General features: G+C 42.9%; 1 protein-coding gene across 3 annotated transcripts in view; it reads left to right on the forward strand.

Moving 5' to 3' along the window:
- schip1 (schwannomin interacting protein 1) overlaps positions 1-17,901 on the forward strand; it is a 1,140,784-nt gene that overhangs the window by 728,606 nt on the left and 394,277 nt on the right. The gene's annotated exons all lie outside the window — the stretch shown is intronic.

Below are 17,901 nucleotides of genomic sequence, written 5' to 3' on the forward strand. Positions count from 1 at the left end.
GATCTGGAATACTGGTTCATGTGACCACAAAACATTTCCACTGTGTGATAGTCCAAGCCACATGCCTCTGACCACAGACAAATTGATGGTGCTTCAGCACAAGGTAATATAAGGCTTCTTTATTCCACAGTAAAGTTTTAAGTGGCATTTGTGAATGTAACTCTCTGTTATAGAGCTTGAGAAAACTTTCTCAAAGTAATCCCTTGTCCGTGTGGTTATATCAGCTGTTGATGAATGACGGTTATTCATGCAGTATCGTCTGAGGGATTGGAGATCACAGGTCAGAGGTTTTCAACTTGTTCCAGAAAGGGCTGAGACGGTGCAGGTTTCCTTTGCAACCACCCACTCCAACAGGTGATCTCACTGATTAACTGGTTCCATGTGCTCAAAGTGATGTTAATCAATGAAATCACCTGGTGGAGTGGGTGGTTGCAAAGGAAACCTGCACCGTCTCAGCCCTTTCTGGAATGAGTTGAAGCTCTTTATCATAGTTGTTTAGCTTTGGCTTGTGTCCTTCACCCTTATGCAATGAAATTCCTCAAGATTTCTTGAATCATTTAAGGATATTAGGAAGTGTACTTGAACTGGACTTTGTTTGAGGAGTGTTTGTAATCAATTGTTGTTGATTGTTTTGTAATCAATTTCAATAATTTCAACATTTCAATAATTGCCTCATGCATTTGTTGGCAAACTGGAGATCCTCTACCCGCATTTGCTCCTCAAAGACCCATCATGGATACTGCTTTGGTACCAAATCATGATTGCCACCATCCTTTGAAATTACCTGTTTGAAATAACTTCATTATTTATTTATTTATTTGTTTATTTGCCTCATTGTTAGCCCTAAATTGCCCCCTCCCAGCTTTTTTTGGAATGTATTGCAGCCTTAAAATGCAGTATCATCCTTTCTTAGGCGTTGATCTATGTGTCACATGTGGCAGCTTCTTAGTACTGTAGAGGGAAACGTGATCTGATATGGAACCCACACCGTGATTTCATTAATTTTGCCTTTGTCTTCCGGTTGCTTTCCATCTTTCACATGAAGCTGTCGACCTGCTGAACACACACACACACACACACACACCTGCATCTGACATCTCACCTCTCATTTCTGGTGTGCTGCACAGACTGACCCCAGGTGATGATTAATGCATTGCCTGGCCTGATAGGGTCCTGATCTACACTTGCTGTTGAGCTGTAAAAAAAATCCCATTATAATCACAGAATGTAGGTGAATAGTGCCAAATCAAAAGAGTGCAAACATGCTTTCCACCACTTTTTATTGTTATTTTTCTTTTTTCTTTTTTTTTTACATTATTTTCCAAAAATGTAAAAATATGTTTTTTGTCCAAACTCATTTTCAGAGAGGTCTCAAAAATATTGCACATGATGTTAAATGTTTTTGTTTTAATACACCATCATACGGTGGAACAGTACTGAAGTCTTGGTGTCATTAGACAGCGTTTTACTGATGTGCTGCTACACAACTCTGTGGCCTCTGAAAGTTTTGTGATGTGTTGATGTGCAGTCTTTCCAGAACAGGATGTCATTTCTTTTGTACATCAAAACAATACTCAACAAAAATATAAACGCAACACTTTTGGTTTTGCTCCCATTTTGTATGAGATGAACTCAAAGATCTAAAACCTTTTCCACATACACAATATCACCATTTCCCTCAAATATTGTTCACAAACCAGTCTAAATCTGTGATAGTGAGCACTTCTCCTTTGCTGAGATAATCCATCCCACCTCACAGGTGTGCCATATCAAGATGCTGATTAGACACCATGATTAGTGCACAGGTGTGCCTTAGACTGTCCACAATAAAAGGCCACTCTCAAAGGTGCAGTTTTGTTTTATTGGGGGGGATACCAGTCAGTATCTGGTGTGACCACCATTTTCCTCATGCAGTGCAACACATCTCCTTCGCATCATCCGTGAAGAGAACATCTCTCCAACGTGCCAAATGCCAGCGAATGTGAGCATTTTCCCACTCAAGTCGGTTACGACAACAAACTGGAGTCAGGTCGAGACCCCGATGAGGATGACGAGCATGCAGATGAGCTTCCCTGAGACGGTTTCTGACAGTTTGTGCAGAAATTCTTTGGTTATGCAAACCGATTGTTCCAGCAGCTGTCCGAGTGGCTGGTCTCAGACGATCTTGGAGGTGAACATGCTGGATGTGGAGGTCCTGGGCTGGTGTGGTTACACGTGGTCTGCGGTTGTGAGGCTGGTTGGATGTACTGCCAAATTCTCTGAAACGCCTTTGGAGACGGCTTATGGTAGAGACATGAACATTCAATACACGAGCAACAGCTCTGGTTGACATTCCTGCTGTCAGCATGCCAATTGCACGCTCCCTCAAATCTTGCGACATCTGTTGCATTGTGCTGTGTGATAAAACTGCACCTTTCAGAGTGGCCTTTTATTGTGGGCAGTCTAAGGCACACCTGTGCACTAATCATGGTGTCTAATCAGCATCTTGATATGGCACACCTGTGAGGTGGGATGGATTATCTCAGCAAAGGAGAAGTGCTCACTATCACAGATTTAGACTGGTTTGTGAACAATATTTGAGGGAAATGGTGATATTGTGTATGTGGAAAAAGTTTTAGATCTTTGAGTTTATCTCATACAAAATGGGAGCAAAACCAAAAGTGTTGCATTTATATTTTTGTTGAGTATAAATAAACGCTGGAGGGGACATGGACATTCACTGAAGTAGCCACTAGCGAGTAGCTTGGGCCACCATCTTGGGAGAGGATTTGAAGTGTGTCAGTGAAAAAAAAAAAAAAAGAAAGCTACATGTTTGTTGTTTATACCACAGAAGTAGGAGAAATATTTGGGGGGGTGAATCCTGTATATAAACTGTTGTTGCTATTTAATATGTGGATGTTTTTATGTCCCGAGGGGAGGTGATGGTCTAGTAGTTAAGCATTGAGCTTGAGACCAAAGGACCCCAGTTTGACCGGAAAATCACTAAGGGCCCTTGGGCAAGGACCTTAATCCCCTAGTTGCTCCTGGTGTAATAAGCACCTTGTATGGCAGCACCCTCACATTGGGGTGAATGTGAGGCATTATTTTGAAAAAAAAAACAAAAAAAAAAAACAAGGATGAAATGGAAGTGTAAGAGTCACTAGGTGTTCACAGGAAACAGTTATTTATTCATATATTTATTTATTTAATTATGTTCATTGTTCGTTGGTTTTATCTTTTCTGTTGTGTTTTGTTTTATCAGGTTCTTTTTGTCTCTTTCTCTAAAATTGCATTGTAGCATTATGAGTTATTACTATTATTGTTGTTGTTGCTATTATTATTAATATATAAATAAAAATAAATAAAAAATATTACAATTTGTAATACATTTGACTCTTTTACGGCAACAAACGCTGAGCCATTAATTATTATACAGAAAACAAATGCACACAAACATGCTGAGATGTGAACAGCTTAATGCTAACTTTAACAGTTACAAGACAATGGACATGCTAACGCATTAGCATTGGTTCCGTTTTTAAGTTATACATCTATCAACTGTTTCAGAAGACCATAACAGGTTGGTTTAACATAAAAAGGTAAATATTACTCACAGATGTATGCTCTTTTGGGTTTTAGCGTGGAAAAATGAAGATAAAGTGAAATAAAACAAAGAACCAATGAAGCAGCAGATCAAAGCACTGCTTCATTGATTCAAAGTTCAAAGCAAAGACGCGCTGCAGAATCAGTTGATTACAGAACTGCTGCAGGATCTGTAATCTATGTAGAGAAATGATCATTTTCCTGACAAACACCCCCAAAAACAAGAGCCACTCTGAAGGACTGATAAGGGAATTGTTAAGCAAAAAGTCTACTGATGTCGATGGATCGAATCATTTCTTAACAATACCCGAAAACAACCAGTTCCTGATACCCATCCCTAGGTGCACAGATGATTTCAAATTGGTGACATTATTGTTTCAATGTAGGTGTGTTACCAGCATGCTGGTGCTCTGTTAAGGACAGCAATAGTAGGTTTTGATGCCTAGATACAATGTTGCTTAGGTAATGTAGGCTGATTTATAAACCTGTCTGTAACATCGGCAACATTGTGATGGTGTGCAGGTTGTGCACCTCCTCCACAACAACGAAGTGGGTGGTTCAAATCTATGGGTGTTTAGGATTAAAGTAATATGAGATTAATGCAAAATGAAATGGTCAAACCACATCTTGAGAGAAGCACAAAATTACCTGGGGTGTTATTTTTGTTCTTTTTTAATATGGCGCACTTTTTAAACAATTGTATGGGCTATGTGGCAGTCAATGCAAGTCCATCAATCATTTGTGGCTATGACATGAAAGGAAATGTTCCTGTGATTCAATTGATAGATCACTGTAAAAGTTAAATTAATTATCTTTTTAAGTTCATTCATTCATTTTCTGCCACTAACTATAACAAAATTTGACCAGGAAAACACTCAGTTTTTAAAGTTAAAAGCCTTTATTTAATAATGCTGAGTTTAGGTGCTGTTAGAGTAATGTTAGGAATGTCATTGTTCAAACGCCTGAACTTGACAATTTTGAATTGTCTGCTTTTGTTCAAACCTTGCCATAGAAATGATGTGATGTCATTATAGATACAAGTAGAAAATGTGTGTAGTTCTAGAAAAAGTTGACCTGGAGTTGCAGCTCTGAAGATACATCTGAAAAAAGCAGAAGATCCTGAAGCATTATTTTTCTGCAAAAAGGTGTTTCTCATCATCCATTTAACATGCTGGTGTGTCTCTTTAAATTTAACAAATTTGTCTGAAGTCCATAGACTGCTAACACAGGGCAGGAGAACACTGCAGGATTTTTTTAATCGTGGTGTAGCTTAACTAAAATTTCCATTAAAATTGTTCATTTTGCCCCTCTGCAAAAAGTGAAGAGAGGGGCAGAGCTGCCGACTGATCACGACCTGGTGGTGAGTTGGATCCGCTGGGAGGGTAGGAAGCCAGTCAGACCTGGCAGGCCCAAACGTATCGTGAGGGTCTGCTGGAATGACTGGCGGAACCCTCTGTCAGCGAGGTCTTCAACTCTCACCTCCAGGAGAGCTTCTCCCAGATCCCGGGGGAGGTTGGAGACATGGAGTCCGAGTGGACCATGTTCTCCACCTCCATTGTTGATGCGGCTGCTCATAGCTGTGGTCGCAAGGTCTCTGGTGCCTGTCGCGGCGGCAATCCCCGAACCTGGTGGTGGACACCGGAAGTAAGGGATGCCATCAAGCTGAAGAAGGAGTCCTACTTATCTTTGTTGGTAGGTGGGACCCAAGAGGCAGCTGACAGGTACCGGCAGGCCAAGCGTGCCGCAGCCCGTGCGGTCGCAGAGGCAAAAACTCGGGTCTGGGAGGAGTTCGGGTAGGCTATGGAGGAGGACTATCGGTCGGCCTCGAAGAGATTCTGGCAAACCGTCCGACGCCTCAGGAGGCGGAAGCAGTTCTCCACCAGCACTGTTTACGGTGCGGGTGGGGAGCTGTTGACCCTGACTGGGGATGTTGTCAGGCGGTGGAAGGAGTACTTCGAGGATCTCCTCAATCCCATCGTTACGTCTTCCGAAGAGGAAGCAGAGACTGGGGACTCGGAGGCGGACTCATCCATTACCCAGGCCGAAGTCACCGAGGTGGTTAGAAAGCTCCTCGGTGGCAAGGCTCCTGGGGTGGATGAAATCCGTCCTGAGTACCTTAAGTCTCTGGATGTTGTGGGGCTGTCTTGGCTGACACGCTTCTGCAACATCGCGTGGCAATCGGGGAGAGTGCCTCTGGATTGGCAGACCGGGGTGGTGGTCCCTCTGTTTAAGAAGGGGGACCGGAGGGTGTGTTCCAACTATAGGGGGATCACACTCCTCAGCCTCCCCGGTAAGGTCTATTCCAGAGTACTGGAGAGGAGAATTCGACCGATGGTCGAACCTCGGATTCAGGAGGAGCAGTGTGGTTTTCGTCCTGGTCGCGGCACACTGGACCAGCTCTACACGCTCCATCGGGTGCTCGAGGGTTCATGGGAGTTTGCCCAACCAGTCCACATGTGGTTTGTGGATTTGGAGAAGGCATTCGACCGTGTCCCTCGGGGCACACTGTGGGGAGTGCTCCGGGAGTACGGGGTCCGGGGTCCTTTGCTAAGGGCTATCCGGTCCCTGTACGACTGGAGCAGGAGCTTGGTTCACATTGCCGGTAGTAAGTCAAACCTGTTTCCAGTGCACGTTGGCCTCCGCCAGGGCTGCCCTTTGTCACCGGTTCTGTTCATTATTTTTATGGACAGAATTTCTAGGCGCAGCCAGGGTGTAGAGGGGGTCTGGGTTGGGAACCACAAAATCTCGTCTCTGCTGTTTGCGGACGATGTGGTTCTGTTGGCTTCGTCAAATCAGGACCTTCAGCGTGCACTGGGGCGGTTTGCAGCCGAGTGTGAAGCGTCCGGGATGAAAATCAGCACCTCCAAATCCGAGGCCATGGTTCTCGACCGGAAAAAGGTGCTTTGCCCTCTTCAGGTCGGTGGAGTGTCCTTGCCTCAAGTGGAGGAGTTTAAGTATCTCGGGGTCTTGTTCACGAGTGAGGGACGGATGGAGCGTGAGATCGATAGACGGATCGGTGCAGCATCTATCTATCATAAATAGTCCAAACTATACCTTTTTGGAATCGTTATGATCAAACAAATAATGTAGTATAGTTTTCAACATGACTGGAGCTTTTTTACTTTGACCCCTGTGTAATTCTTTATTAACCGCTGTAGCTCATTAAAGGTCAGCTCCAGGATGACTCCACCTCTGAAAATAAACATTAGTTAATTTACAATATGTGTGCCAAATTCCATGTCTTTATCACAAAATGAACAATTGTTTTGCTATGCTGCCCCACTATAATTATTTATACATTCATTGGCAGTCAACACAATTGAAAATGACTGCATTTTGTACACGATTTAACCTGTCTATACTGATTATTATTTTTGTGTGTGTGCGTCTGTTTTCAGTGTTTCCCATTAATCCATCATCAATTCCTGTTGATTGTATTCTGTCCTACTGAGGGTGGAGGGATTTCATGCCATATCATCATCTATGCTAAAAACAAATTTGAACAAATACTACATAATAAAGAACTGCTGTGCGTTTTAGCGAAAGATTCACTTTGTAAGTCAAGTTTAACGCTGGGAAACAAAAGTCTTTTTGTTTTTTCAACAACAAAGCTGGATCGTTCCCATGCAAAGATGAGATGTCAATCCATTTTGACCTTTCAGCCAGCACTTAATCCCTGCCCTCAGGCCATCAGGGATGTGAAACGTAGTCTCTCTCTCTCTCCCTCCCTCTGGCTTTCTCTCTTTTCATGCCTCCTCCATCCTCTCATCTCCCTGACTGATGTGTGACTCAAATCCCTGTTCTCTGTGTGTGTCACTCTCTGTGTTGTGCACCCCCTTTTCCACTTTGTCTGTCTCACATTTTCAGTGCTAAACATCGTTTCAGAAGCACGATGATGGTAAAACATTCTTTTAATGTTTCTTCGAGCTTTCATCTTCTTGTCTCTGTCTGGTTGCCATCGAGTTCCGGTTCTGTTTATTCAGGTTTTCTCTGATATCAAGTGCTGAGATGAATTAAAAATGAATTGAAGTAGCAGGCTTGAGTTGATTTAATTTTCAGGGTCAAATGCAGGCTAATTCATTCATCTACAGTAAGTCATATGTGTTTTACTCTGCCAATATCATTCTTTCTTGTCTGGGCTAATATTGTCCCTAGGATTTAGAAAAGCTTAGACGTGAAGATAAATAAAACCTCAAATCACATCGACCCTTGTTGGTTCCTGGATGTCAACCAACCAGGCAGGCACCCAGTCCAGCCCACCTCACAAAAGTAACCATCTATCTGCCACAGCCAGATGAAGTATGAGCACCACCTCTAGCTGCTGGGGTGTTCAACACTCAGGCTTCTACATGCTGGATTATACCAAGAGTAATGCACCATATGGCCAGAATGTTGGAGCTGATACCATACACGGTTTTATCATAAGGCACCACGTAGGAAATTGCCTGGGGCCTTGGGAATCTGTGCTAACTTAAAAAACAAGCAAACAAGCATTTTCTTTTCTTGACACTTTGAATGACTAATCTGAAATAAAATAAAAAAAATAATGAGAATAAATTAAATGAAAAGGAATTTGTACAAACGTACATTGGTACCAGTTGAAATGACATGGCAGTGCAGGAAGTTACTATTAAGGTTTACTCATATGAGTCACTTTGGATTATTCCCAAATGCAGTACATCCCAAAGACCGGTTTGTTTGACAAGTGTGAGTGCACTGGGCTGGCCCACTGGCACAGGTCTGGCCCAACTCACAGTGGTGGTCTGTGTTGTGGTCAAGCTAGACCAGGCGTGAGCAATGAGGGCCAATCACTTCAGCAGGTGGGTTTGCTGATGAGCTTCTCCCCTGAACATAAACACCTTATCATCAATGAAATCACCTGCTGAGGTGATTGGTAGAAAGGAAAACCTGCAGTGTCTTGGTCATTAATGCCACATGATTGCCCACCCCTGAGCTAAACTGTTGTAACATATTGGATTTTGTTGTGAAAGTGTAGGAACACGGACCCACAACAGGGGGCGCAAATGAACGGACAATGGAGGAATCAAATAACACTGTTTTACTGTTGTGAAAAAGGCACAACAAATACAACCGATTACAATATGGAGATTGAGTCTAATTACAATGGTGTCGTGTGGGCAGGCTCGACGATAGGAGACGTCTGTCCAAGTCGAACCGGAACCAACCCGATTTCCTCTGCTACCGAACCCCGGGAATACTGGAGCCGCCAAGTCCCGAATTCCCAGGTGGCCACTGCCTCTGCTCGTCGGATCCGGTACTGCTGGCAGGAAACAGAAACAGTCAGGTGTGGATGCGGCTGCACCCAGCAACACGGAGGGTGGAGAGTCCACCTCCACCTCTCGTCAACAACAATCAAGAAATGTAGGAAGGTGAGTACTTATCCAAATGCTGTCTGGTAGTCAGCTGTCCTACAGATAATCACAAGAACACAGTTAAAGTCACACGTATGTGTAGGCTGAGTTTGTTACCTCTTTGGTAAGGCGATATCTCGGCAAATGAGGTGGAGATGCCGTCCTGCTGATATACCTCCTTATTGATTGGGATCAGCTGTCTCCAGTGATGGGTGACAGCTGTCATCCTGGCTGCTCCCGTAAGGCGGCAGCGCCCTCAGGTGCCTGGAGCCCGCACTCCAGGCAGGGCGCCCTCTAGTGGTGGTGGGCCAGCGGTACCTCCTCTTCAGCGGCCCACACAACAGGATTTCAGCTCACTGTGCCTTATGTTGAACTGATAAGGATGGCCAATACGGTTTCCTTGTCTGGCCTACCATGGCATCATAACACCTCCACCCCCACCCCTGCCTGGTGTGTCCAAATCACTAAAACCATCCCTGGCTGTTGCTCTCTATCACTGTAATTCAATTTCAGTTAAATTCAATTTAATCAGCTTATAAACCGCCAAATCACAACAAAAGCTACCTCAAGGCGCCTCACACAGAACAGGTCAATCCAAAATTTTAAATAAATAAGTAAAAATTAAAAAAAATCAAATACATAATTAAAAACACGAGTAAAAGAATAAAACAAATAAAAAATAAAAGCTATTCATAAGAAAGAGAATAAAAATAGGTTTTAAGTCTTGACTTAAAAATGTCCACGGGCTCCGACTGCTTCACGGTCGCAGGAAGACCGTTCCACAGAGCGGGTGCATGATAAGAAAAAGCTCTTTGATCTCTTTGACTTCTTCTTCACCCTGGGAACACAGAGTACTCCCTCAACCTGTGACCACAAAACCCAGGCGTGCACATAGAGTTTCACCAGATCGGCCAGACGAGTCGCCACTCCATGAACAACTTTATAAGTCAATAACAAAACCTTAAAATCTGCTCTCACAGAGACAGGAAGCCAGTGTAGAGATGCCAAAATGGGTGTGATATGTTCAAACCTTCTGCCTCGTGTCAAAAGTATAGCAGCAGCGTTCTGAAACAGCTGAAGACCCCTAATTGCTAATGCTGTATGATTGATGCCGATGTCTCGCTGGACCAAGAACCATCATGTCAGTCTCATCAGAGTTTAAGCAATAAAAAGTCATTGCAGCAGTATCCAAGGATCCTCTGCAGAGACTTTGTACCAAAAACATTGTCATCACCTTAGGTTACTGATTAGCATCCAAGTCTCACAACCATACCCTAAAACAGGACACACCAGGACCCAAAACACTACAACCTTTATTCTCTGTCCAGTAAAATCATGACTGCACAGGCTCTTACCATGTATGTCTCAAGCTCAAAGGCAGAGGACTCGGACACATGAATGTCACTGCAGAAACAAGTGAATGTCTCTACAAGTTCAACACTTTCTGCTGCACACAAATACCAGGAAGTCATTGAAAGCCTGGATCTTAAGCCCCTTTCACACCGGGGCTGCTTCGAGTTGCTTCCTGTGGCATCATGACGATGCAGGAATGTCTGCGGAGGTGAGAACGCAGCCTGCAGGTTCTCTGCACAGAGGAATTGGAGTGCACAGTTTGGCTGCAGCCAGACTGTGCACTCCGATTTCTCTTCTAGTTTATATTTGTTCTTGTGCTGAGCTGCAGGTCTGCGCTCTGAGTTCTGTTATAGTTTATCTTTCTTCCTTTGACTGTGAGCAAAGGATCACATTTACGCACGAACCATCCATGAGTAAATGTGATGTCCGGACTTACTGGATGTGGACATGTCCTGTCTCTGGCAGTCAGTCTGTGAGCAGGACTTTTATGGACTTTATTTACAAGGTCTGTCCGAAAAGTAACGGACCTTTTTATTTTTTTCAAAAACTATATGGATTTTAATCACATGTGATTGCATCAGCCAAGCTTGAACCTTCGTACGCATGCGTGAGTTTTTTCACGCCTGTCGGTTGCATCATTCGCCTGTGGGCAGGCTTTGAGTGAGCACTGGTCCAGCCCCCTCGTCAGATTTTTATTGTCAGGGAAATGGCTGAGAGACTGCCGCTTTGCTCCATGAAATTTTTTTCAGAAACTGTTAGAGACAGCCAGTTGGAAACCTTTCGAAAGTTTCAGATGGCTTTCGGTAAAGATTCTGTCGGTGTCACACAGATTAAGGAGTGTTAAAACCTTTTTAAAGACGGCCCACAGTGGCGGAGGGCGCGCGGCGCACCAAGCGGCCATCAACCGGCTGGAATGACCAGATCATTTCCAAATTGAATGCTGTGTTGATCCGGGACATCATGTGACTACCACAGAAATGGCAAGAGAGCTGGACATCAGCACTTTTGCGGCACATTCCGCTGTTACAGGAGATTTTGTAATGAAAGACGTGCGGAGGAATTCGTGCATTGGCATGGAGCCGCTCATGGCACGCAACAAAAAAACACCTCCGTGTTGGAAGTCTCACAGGACATGTTGTGGCATGTCCAGCTGTTACACAATTTCTCGGATACTCACTCGACTGAAAAGCCATCGAAAGCCATCTGAATCTTCTGAATGGTTTGCAACATGGAGGTGTTTTTTTTTTGTTGCGTGAAATGAGCGGCTCCATGCCGACGCGCGAATTCCTCCACACGTCTTTCATTACAAAATCAAGGTCAAATCAAAGTCAAGTTTTGACACAACTTGTAACGTGGCGTCACATTTCACTGCGCACCACGACGAATCAGTTTTCTGTCACGTGCGCACAATTAAACTCGGCTCCAAATGTCGTTCCACAGTTCCTGCTGAAGCTCCTCAGGACGCTCCTGCAGGTGTCCTGCTGTTATTGAGCGGGAGGACGAGTCTGAGACAGAGGAACCAGAGGAGCGAGAGGAGACTCAAGTGCAGCCAGACATCTCTGCATCTCCTCCAGTCCGGTGGAGGAAGAAGTGTGCGCACAATTAAACCCTGCTGCACCGCATTCAGTTTGATTGCTGACACCAAGTCAACTAAAAGTCTCATTTCAGTGCTCTTCAGCATGCTGCTGCAGGTGTTCCACCTGCTGCATGTGCTTGATGTTTGGGAAAATGGGCGAGACGAGAGCCGCATGAAGCCACACATCTGGCTGTGTCCACCTCCTCCTGTCTGTGCCACTCCATGACACAGAGCCGAACTACGCATGCAGTCACAAAGTTCTTCTGAAAACTGGAGCGATCTGAATTTGGTTGGATGAATATGGGTGTGTGCATGTGGACACAATTCACCTCGTTCACAACGTGACAGAACTTAACGATGTGCTGTTACACGCAATAGCGCGCAACAACACGGAACACTATTCTTGACCGTGCGTAATGGTTCCTGATAATTCTCCAGCAACACGTGCCATTAATCGTAACGTGTGGTAACAGGTTGCAGCAGTTCCTGAGGACACCTGACGCCTCTGCCCCGAACCATCACATTCGTGATCAGCGGCCAAGAATGTATACTTCGTGGCATTCGTGACTTGTCGTCATTATGTGTAAACGCAGCATTAGTCTTGATTCAGGACAATCACAAACACAGACACACCAATTCCTCACTTGCTTTCTCAACTGCTGCAATCAGGGTATCCATTGATTCCACAAAGATCACAGCATCATCCATGAATTCAAAGTGATTCAACCATAGTTTGTCAACAAAGGCACATACACTGCTGGTTTCCACAACCTTTCTTTCCAGCAGTGTAAAGGCTAGCATGACTTTGATCTGCGCATTAACATGTACTTCATCATGACAGTCCCACCCACTGTGTACCCAGCTGGATGCCATGCTTTGTGCGCTGGACACTGCATATAGAAAATAATTATTTTGTAGCAGATTAATCATTTTCTTTCAGAGTTGGCTGTTCAGAATGCCTCTAATCGCTTCCGGAATCACAGAGGACTGTTTCATCTGTTGCTTTTTTTCCTCTTGTGCACTTAATGATATGAAGAAATCAATTGGAACAGTCTAAAAGGTAATTATTTGTAATTTTTATGTTGTAATGGCTTGGTAAATCAGTTGCATGTTCATTCCTTCTAAAACTATGTTTATGATAGATTTAACATCTTGTTATACAACCCCAATTCCATTGAAGTTGGGACCTTGTGTAAAATGTAAATAAAAACAGAATACAATGATTTGCAAATCCTCTTCAACCTATATTCAATTGAATACACCACAAAGACAAGATATTTAATGTTCAGACTGATAAACTTCATTGTTTTTGTGCAAATATTTACTCATTTTGAAATGGATGCATAATTATGTATTATGTATTAAGTATTCACAATTATGCAAGGCATTGTTTTGGCTTTTTGTTTCATTCATGTCATGTTGTAGAGATTAGTTATCACTGTCAGTTTGAAAGGCATATCTTTAATAATTTTATTACCAAAAAACCCTAAATTGTTTCTTAATTTATTCACAACTGTAAGTTGTGCTTATCAGGAGAAATTCCGTCCTTCTGGCAAAAATTCAGATCCTAAAATTCAAGAACCATAAAACTCTCAAAATCAGAATTTTAATACATTAATACTGGGAGGTCAAAGCTTTGAGTGCCAAAAAATATGATGCATTTCTGACATTTACAAGTGCCTTTTTTAATTAATTTTTGGTTTCAAGTAGGGAATGTGCCAGAAGTCCTGAAATGCTCACATCACCCGTTAGATGGTGACAAAATCTATTTATTCAGTTGAGACATTAAAAAAAAGAAAAAAAAAATGGACTGACAGCCAAAAATCAACTTATAGTTGTGTCCTTTGTCGTTATGGGCAACTTACTTGTTTATTGAATTTCATTATAAAATTAAAATCTGTAAAACTGAAGGTACACAAATGTTTGGCAGTACTGTATTTTAAAACACCTGGTTCAAAATTCTAAATGGTATCCAGACAGGCATATGATGTGAATATAACACTGTGAATCCTTTAGCTGAATACAAAGAAAAAATAGTGGTCCCAGAGAAAATTGTTTTTATGGATTAAGTGGTTCAAAAAAATCAAAATGGAGTTTGTTGCCATATCTCACAAATACATGGTCATGGTAACACCACATTCAGACCATCAGTGCATCACATTTAAGTGCTGTACAGCTATATGTACTTTTTTAAGTTCTGGCCGTAGCTGAACAGTGTTCAACAGTGGAAACATTTACTTTTGTTTAAATGTTGTATTTGCACAGAGGGTACTTCATATTTGCATTCTGATGGGTGGAATTCTGGTGAGGTATTAAATCTTCAAGTGCTGTGTGTTCTTTATTGCTGTCAGTTCAGTGCAAACTGAAAGTTGTCTATACGAGGTCTATTAGAAAAGTATCCGACCTTATTATTTTTTCAAAAACCATATGGATTTGAATCACGTGTGATTACATCAGACATGCTTGAACCCTCGTGGGCATGCGAGAGTTTTTTCACGCCTGTCGGTTACGTCATTCGCCTGTGGGCAGTCTTTGAGTGAGGAGTCGTCCACCCGCTCGTCGATTTTTTTCATTGTTTAGGAATGGCTCAGAGACTGTTGCTTTGTTTGATAAAAAATTTTTCAAAACTGTAAGGCACAACTGAGTGGACACCATTCAATAAATTCAGCTGGTTTTCGGTAAAAATTTTAACGGCTGATGAGAGATTTTGGTCTGGTAGTGTCGCTTTAAGGACGGTCCACGGCGCCTGACGGCGATCTGCGCTTCGAGGCGGCAGCGTCTCGCCGTTTCAAGTTGAAAACTTCCACATTTCAGGCTCTGTTGACGCAGTAAGTCGTCAGAGAACAGAGAACTTTCAGAAGAAGATGGCATGAGGAGTTTATTCGGACATTCCATTGTTAACGGTCATTTTGTAATGAAAGAACATGCGGGCAGAGTCGCATGTCGGGCTGGACCCGACCGCGGGGGGTCGCGGCAGGAAAAACACCTCCGTTGGAAACCTTAACGGGCAAGTTGTAACATGCCCAAGCTGTTAAACAATTTCTCAGTTACTCACTTGTTGAAAGCCATTAAAAGCCGCCTGAATTCTACAAATGGTTTTCAACACGGAGGTGTTTTTCCTGTCGCGGCGCACACAGATTTGCGTCGTCGTCACGGAAACGACTCGGCGAATTTGCGCGCACGTTCTTTCATTACAAAATGACCTTTAACAGTGGAATGTCCACATAAACTCCTCATGCCGGCCTCTTCTGAATCTTCTCTGTTCTCTCACGACGTCCTGGGTCAACAGAACCTTAAATTAGGATGATTTCAGCTCGAAACAGCCAGACAACGTCGCCTGGGAGCGCTGCGCGACGTCCCGCTCCGTGGGAAGTCCTTACACCGACAGAAACACCCCATAATCTCTCATCAGCCGTTAAACTTTTCACAGAAAACCAGCTTAATTTCTCGAATAGTGTCCACTCGGATATTCCTCACAGGTCCAGAAAAAATTTTGATAAAGCAACGCGCGCCGTCTCGAGCAGCGTGTGAAACAAAGGAATTCAGCCGAGAGGGCGGGACCACATCTCACTCAAGGCCTGCCCACAGGGAAATGACGTCACCGACACGCGTGAAAAAACTCACGCATGCGCACGAGGGTTCAAGCATGATTGGTGTAATCGCATGTCATTCAAATCCATATAGTTAAAAAAAAAAATAAAAGGGTCGGTTTATTATCTAAGAGACCTCGTATGTACACAGTATCCAACAGAAGTGAATATATCTTGTTACATATAATTTAAAAGTTAAATGGCTCTAAATTTTATCACCTTTCAGCACTTGGCACTATGTTTAAGTTGACAAGTGGAGTGTTTTCACTTGTGAACAGTAAAAAGCAAATAAATTGTGAAAGACTATACACAGATCCAAAGTAGTAATGAAATGTAAAGTACATTTAATGCAACACCAACCTCTGGTGCTGTAAAATTAAGCCAAATAAGATGTGCCAGAACTTGCAGTTCCTTGAATAGCCTTGAATCACCCCCCAATAGACACCCAACAACATGTCCAACTTTACAGCAGCAGAAATAAACATGTTTATAGCCTGGTCCAAATTCATTTGAACTTGAACTTATTTATTTGGCACACAACTTGTCAATAACAAAAACTGATATACAAGACAATTCCACAGTGACGTGTGACCAAAAAGGGGTGTGAGCAGAAGTAAAGCTTATAAATGCCCACCCCATATATACATACATACTCATTACCAACCCCCAGAACAAGCACACAGGTGACAGTGGTAAGGAAAAACTCCCTCTGATGTATTGAGGAAGAAACCTCAAGCAGACCAGACCCTAAGGGGTGACTCTCTGCTTGGGCCATGCTACAAACACATTTAACAACACAAACTCAAATCCCATTATCATAAACATATAAAGTGAACACCGTGTCTTCGTCTACATACATATTTACATACATATACAGTATACATGTATACACAACATTTGTGGTGTTAATAGTTTCCTTGATTGGGAAGAGTGTGTGTGTGTGTGTGGGGGGGGGGGGGGGGGTACATAGTTCAACAATTTTTGAGGTATTTTAATTATAAAGTTACAAATAGTTAGGGGCATGGTCACTTTGAGTGACAGGTAGTGTGTGTGTGTGTGTGTGCGTGTGTGCGTGTGTGCGTGTGTGTGTGTGTGTGTGTGTGTGTGTGTGTGTGTGTGTGTGTGTGTGTGTGTGTGTGTGTTGGCTCAGACTAGCCGCTAGCAGTGGTTGTCCCCTCCTGTTCACTCAACTGTTTGTCCTTTCTGAGCATTTTATTACTAATATCTCAGATATGGGTTTTTGTGTGGTTAACTGAACTAACAAACCATAAGAAGTCACTGCTCCAGTATTTGTCTTGAGTAGAATTTTGATATTATTTCATTTGTATGTTAGTACCATTAGCACTACTTCGCAGCTATTTATAGCTTGTGATTTCTGGTACATTAATGGTTCTCCAATTACAGGGGCAATACATAGGTCATAGGTGTAAATACCTTCATCAATGCCACCCAGTCTTTGAAAGTATGCCTTAATCAAACAGATGAATGACAGTTAGCCTGTTAGCCTTAGCTTGTTTGGTAGCTATGAACAGGGAGGATGTTTGAGGTTCATTTGTCCAACCCTGGTCATGGGTGTGCTTTGGTCAGTATTGCACACACTCCACCGCTTTAACCATTTACGGGACAGCCAGACGTTAGGTGGAGGCGGACACTGACAAAATGCAGCATACAGAGCCACCCTGTTTGAGTGTTTTTTAGTTTGATGCATGAATAATTCTGTCAGTGAATATTTCTGGAGTTCATTTAAATCAGTCAGTAATAATAAAAACTGTATCGTAGTTTTGTGTTGAGCTGGCTTACTTCAAAAACAGAGTTACAGTAAACACTGGAAGCTTTAAAGGCAAAGATGGCAACTCTGAAGGAGTTGCAAGCTTATATAGATGTAACTGGAGAACATGGGCAAATGACAAATGTTTCAGGGTGTTAACCATAAAACACCACAGAAAAACTATTGAAACAAAATCCAGGCTCAAGTCTTCACGGTGCCTTCAGGCCAACTGCATCTGAAGATTCACGTCCTTTTTTGTGCCACTCCGTGTTAAATACCGTATCTTCACCACAATCCTATGACAAGTCCATTTTAATTCTTGACCACTTTACAGATTTCATACTGCAAACCCATGTTTCACCTCAGATTTCTTCTTTTTCATCCCAAATATACAAGATGTAGATGTTTATGGTGCAAACATGTTTATGATCATTAACAACTGTTCTTCCCATCAGGCCTGGCTGGGTAAAGTAGCCATCTCTCTGTCAGATATGAGGTGGAAAGCAGTCTCTCTGAGGTGTTAACCATAGATTTTTGTGTTTGTGTTCTCTCCGTCTACATGCTCTCAAACCCCTGTACATTCATCAATGTCCACCCTGTAATGAGAGGGAAAAACTGGACTTATTAAAGCACCTCATTCTCCAACCGATAGAGCCGCAC

The sequence above is a fragment of the Thalassophryne amazonica genome, chromosome 4 (assembly GCF_902500255.1).
Source record: "Thalassophryne amazonica chromosome 4, fThaAma1.1, whole genome shotgun sequence".
Lineage (NCBI taxonomy): Eukaryota > Metazoa > Chordata > Actinopteri > Batrachoidiformes > Batrachoididae > Thalassophryne > Thalassophryne amazonica.